Source organism: Bos indicus, chromosome 3 (genome assembly GCF_029378745.1).
Source record: "Bos indicus isolate NIAB-ARS_2022 breed Sahiwal x Tharparkar chromosome 3, NIAB-ARS_B.indTharparkar_mat_pri_1.0, whole genome shotgun sequence".
Lineage (NCBI taxonomy): Eukaryota > Metazoa > Chordata > Mammalia > Artiodactyla > Bovidae > Bos > Bos indicus.
Window position 1 is genome coordinate 51,870,553 of NC_091762.1, and position 6,000 is coordinate 51,876,552.

Genomic DNA, 6,000 nt, shown 5'->3' on the forward strand with positions numbered 1-6,000 from the left:
CAAAGACCAAGTATTTAATTTTTATTATACCATAATCTCACTTAAAAAAAAAACAACAAAATTTGCCAGGATTTTGTGAATTAAAAGTATTCCTCTAAATTTTATCTTTCTTATTGGGTGTGAAAATTAACAAGTGAATATGTAACATGAGACTGCAACTCTAGTGATCTGATTGTCTGCCTTTCAATGATTCAGAAATTTTTATCCAAGCAAAGTTCATTTTAAAAGCAGAATTTTATATATATTATAAAATATAAAATACATATATATTAATATATATTTTATATTTGTTTAATACATTTTCAACATATTTTTGTATGAATCACTTTCTCTATACCTGAAACTAACACAACATTGTAAATCACCTGTACTTCAATTTCAGAAAAAGGAAAAGAGGGGAAAAAAAGCAGAATGAATATTTTATATGTACCATGATCAAAAGAAGTGCTTTACTGATTTACCATGAACAGTCGTTGGCTAACAAAGGTCCATTAACATAACAGTTTTCTAAAGTGGAGAAGGATATAAAACATCATCTTAGGATTAAAAGACTAAGCAATAGTAGTTTCTAAGATGGTAGACCATTTATAAAGCCATTATCTGTAGATTAAAATGCTCCTTGGAAAGAGTAAGGGCTTCCCTGGTGGCTCAGTAGTACAGAATCTGCCTGCAATACAGCAGTTGCAGGAGATAATGCCTGGTTCGATCCCTGGGTTGGGAAGATCCTCTGGAGGAGGACATGGCAACCCACTCAAGTATTCTTGCCTGGGGACTCCCCTGGTCAGAGGAGCTTGGTAGGATCATAGGGTCCTTTGCGATCCATAGGGTCGCAAAGAGTCGGATACAGCTGGAGTGACTTAGCACGCACAGAAAGAGTAAATTTAGGTTGTGAGGCCATAAATCAAGGTGATACTTTCCTCTTTTCTGGTTGATCTTTAAGGATAATTATGTGATATTTATTTGACAAATAATCAATTTGACAAATTGAAATGGTAGAAATGATAATTTCAAAGTAAATAAAAAATTCTTCTGTCTTTGTCTTGTGGACTCATTACTCTTTTTAAGATCGTTATTCTTAAGAGATGCTGTATTAGTCTGTTAGGGCTGCTGTAGCCAAGTACCCCAATCTGGGTAACTTAAAACAACAGAAATGTGTTCTCTCAGTTCCAGAGAGTTGGAGTCTGAGATGAAGGCATCCAGAGGGATGTACTCCAGGGAAGAAACTGCCCTATGCTCTTCTCTCAGCTTCTGGTGTTTCTGGCAATCTTTGGCATTCCTTGTCTTATAGATACGCCACCTTACATCTTGATTATGTCTGCAGAGACCCTATTTCTAAATAAAGTCACACTTGCAGATATGGGGGATGTGTGTGCTTCTGATTTACGCATACCTTTTTGGGAGATGCAATTCAGTCCACAATTAGGGTTCCCTGGCTGCTCTGAAAATTAAAATAACAAAGTGTAATGGGAAAAATGCACACAGATTTTACTGAATTTTTAATGTATGTGGGAGACTTCACAAGGGAATTAAAACCCAAAGAAGTGACCAGAGTAGAAAGCTTTTGTACCTTTTAAACGAAGAAATAATAAATCTGTGAAGAATTGATGAGACAAAGGGGTTTGAGCTAAGGGTAGTAAGTGGTGAAGAAGTGACTAGGAGGGTAGTGATTATCAAAATCTTGCTTATATAAATTTCTTGGTTTCAAATTCCCTGATTCTAGTGGTAAGAATTTCTTCTTTCCAGACCTAAACAGACATTTCTCCAAAGAAGATATACCGATGGCCAACAAACTCATGAAAATATGCTCAACATCACTCATTATTAGAGAAATGCAAATCAAAACTACAATGAGGTATTACCTCACCCTGGTCAGAATGGCCATCATCAAAAAATCTGTAAACAATAAATGCTGGAGAGGGTATGGAAAAAATGGAATCTGCTTGAACTGTTGGTGGGAATGTATGTTGATACAGCCACTATGAAGAATAGTATGAAGATTCCTTAAGAATAAACATATGATTTAAGAATCCCACTACTGGGTGTATACCCTGAGAAAACCATAATTCAAAAGATCCATGTATCTAAAGTTCATTGCAGCATTATTTACAATAGCCAAGACATGGAAGCAACCTAGATGTCTATCGACAGATGAATGGATAAAGAAGTTGTGGTACATATATACAATGGAATATTATTTGGCCATTAAAAGGAATAAAACTGGATCATTTGTAGTGATGTGGATGAACCTAGAGTCTGTCATACAGAGTGAAGTAAGTCAGAAAGAGAAAAACAAATATTTTATATTAATGCATATATATTGAATCTAGAAAAATAGTACCCGTGAACCTATTCACAGGGCAGGAATAGAGATACAGATGTAGAGAATGAACTTGTGGACACAGAAGGAGAAGGAGCAAGTGGGACAAATTGAGAGAGTAGCATATACACTACCCTGGCATTGTTAGCTAGCAGGAAGCTGGTGTATAGCACAGGGAGCACCTTGATGCTCCCTGATAACCTAGAACAATGAGATTAGGGTGGTGAGAGGGAGGTTCAAGAGGGAGGGGATATATGTATGCTTACAGCTGATTCACGTTGTATAACAGAAACTAACACAACATTGTAAAGCTCATTAAAGAACATTGTAATTCTCCAATTAAAAAGTAATTAAAAATTTTTTTTGAAGTTTTATTTTGAAAACAACAAAAAAAGAATTTCTTCCTTCCTCCTGGTACAGAGAGTGTATCACTCACCTGGAAGTTTTAAGACCTGTTTCAGGGAAGAAGGGCAAGGGGATGAAGCTACCATGACTTTCCAGTTTCTGTCTTTTTCTCAAACTTCTTCAGCTTAAGTTAGTCAAAGAGCCAAGGAGTTGTATTTTGTGGTAGTGTGTCCTGAACCCTATCAAGACAATAATGCTCTCATCATCACTTCGAGTGTAGGGCATAGTCAGTGAAAGATGCCAAAAGAAAGAAATAAGAGGCATAGGATTGGGAAGGAGGAAGTAAGTCTGTCATTATTCGTAACAGCTTTTAGCAAGGTGGCTGAATACCAGATTCTACATGACAACAAACAATTAGAAAATGTTTCCAAAAGAAGACACCATTTTCAACAGTGTCAGAGAATATTAAATACTTAGGGAAGACATATAAGACTTATAAAACTTAACTAGGATACATCAAAGAAGGAAGACTCAAATAAATGTAGAGATAAAATTTGACCAAAGAAAGGAAGAAAGATTCAATATTGTAATGGTTTCACTTTTTTCCAAATTGTTTTGAAGTTTCAATGAAATTCCAATCAATATCTCAAAAAAATTTTTATAGAACTCAATAAGAAGATACTAAAATATATAAACAAATATATTCTCAGATAAAACTGAGAATAAGTCCATTTGGAAAAAGATGACACTGGATCTTTAATTTGCACCATCAAATCAAATCCATCAAAGACCCTAATGCTGGGAAAGATTGAAGGCAGAAGGAGAAGGGGATGAGAGAGGATGAGATGGTTGGATGGCATCACTGACTCAATGGACATGAGTTTGAGCAAGCTCCAGGAGTTGGTGATGGACAGGGAAGCCTGGTGTGTGGCAGTCCATGGGGTCGCAAAGAGTTAGACACAACTGAGTGACTAAACTGAACTGAAAATCAATTCTAGATGGGTTAAGAAGTTAAATGTCAAAAACAATACTTCAAAATTTTTAATAGAAAATATAGGTGATCTTGATGAAAGTGAAAGAGGAGAGTGAAAAAGTTGGCTTAAAGTTCAACGTTCAGAAAACTAAGATCATGGCATCTGGTCCTGTCACTTCATGAGAAATAGATTGGGAATCAGTGGAAACAGTGTCAGACTTTATTTTGGGGGGCTCCAAAATCACTGCAGATGGTGATTGCAGCCATGAAATTAAAAGACGCTTACTCCTTGGAAGGAAAGTTATGACCAACCGAGATAGCATATTGAAAAGCAGAGATATTACTTTGCCAACAAAAGTCCGTCTAGTCAAGGCTATGGTTTTTCCAGTGGTCATGTATGGATGTGAGAGTTGGACTGTGAAGAAGGCTGAGTGCTGAAGAATTGATGCTTTTGAACTGTGGTATTGGAGAAGACTTTTGAGAGTCCCTTGGACTGCACAGAGATCCAGCCAGTCCATTCTGAAGATCAGCCCTGGGATTTCTTTGGAAGGAAGGATGCTAAAGCTGAAGCTCCAGTACTTTGGCCACCTCATGCGAAGAGTTGACTCATTGGAAAAGACTCTGATGCTGGGAGGGATTGGGGGCAGGAGGAGAAGGGGACGACAGAGGATGAGATGGCTGGATGGCATCACCGACTCGATGGACATGAGTTTGAGTGAACTCCGGGAGTTGGTGATGGACAGGGAGGCCTGGCGTGCTGTGATTCATTGGGTCTCAAAGAATCGGACATGACTGAGTGACTGAACTGAACTGAACTGATAGGTGATCTGAGGGAAAAACGTTTTGACACACAAAAAACCTATGAAAAGAAAATGTAAATAAACCAGATGATATTAAAATTAAGAACGTTGTCAAAAGATTCTTTACTAAAGTAATGTATTATTTTGCGGATCTTGGAATAGAAAAAGAACATTAGTGGAAAAAACAGCGGAGTCTGGAATGGGAAAAAAAACCCACATTAACCTTTTCTACTTGAAAGTTTATCAAAAGAGTAGATTAAAAATTTTTTTTTTGTCTGTGGTGAGTCTTTGTTTTTGTGAGAGTGCTTTCTCTAGTTGCTGTCAGCAGGGGCTGCTCTTCACAGCTGTGCTAGGGCTTCTCATTGCACTGGCTTCTCTTGTTGCTGAGCACGGGCTTTAGGGCACTTGGACTTCAGTAGTTGCAACTCAAGGGCTCTAGAGCGTGGGCTCAGAGATTGTGGTACATGAGATTAATTGCTCTGAGGCATGTGGGATCTTCCTGGAGCAGAGGTCAAACCAGTGTCCCTTGCATTGCAAGGCAGATTCTTAACCACTGGACCACCAGGGAAGCCCAAGAGTAATTTTTTAAAGTTCTCATCACAAGGAAAAAAAAAAAAAAGGCACTATGTGTGGTGATAGATCCAACCAGTCCATTCTGAAGGAGATCAGCCCTGGGATTTCTTTGGAGGGAATGATGCTGAAGCTGAAACTCCAGTACTTTGGCCACCTCATGTGAAGAGTTGACTCATTGGAAAAGACTCAGATGCTGGGAGGGATTGGGGGCAGGAGGAGAAGGGGACGACAGAGGATGAGATGGCTGGATGGCATCACTGACTTGATGGACGTGAGTCTGAGTGAACTCCGGGAGTTGGTGACGGACAGGGAGGCCTGGCGTGCTGTGATTCATGGGGTTGCAAAGAGTCAGACACGACTGAGCGACTGATCTGATCTGACATATGTCAAATCATTACGTTCTACACCTTGAACTTGAAACAATGTTATATGTCAATTATATCTCAGTAAAACTGGAAAAAACAAAAACCAACTTCTTCCTAGAGCAAAAGTGACAGGTATATTTTTTTAGAAGCTATTCGGTATTACTTTATAAAGATGACACATCTTGATATCCCCAGTTTGTATCTTTTATTTACCAGCATTATCCATGTAGGAATTGTAGCCGATGAGAGAACAAAGTCCAAAGCATATTAATTTACCTCCTCCCCTTTCCCCCAAAGACCTTCCCCTCCCCTGGGGAGGGAGAAATGACTCCCTCCCCTGTCATTTCTCATCTGAGCTCCTCCTGCCTCTTGTAATAGTCTGAATTCTCCATCTCAGTCTCTGAGCCTTCTGCTCATGTTTGCAGGGTCAGGATTCCTCATCCTTGTTCATTGTTACTGATGCCTCACAGTACTGGTCAGTTACTATCTGGAGGCCGACCAAAGGGGTTCTATGCCTAAGTCCAGTGTGAGGGGTTGGGCTTTTGTTCCCTCATACCAATAAGTGAGGAGTCTAAGAATTTAACTTAATTCTGATCCTATATACCTGTAGACAGCATCTGATTCCAC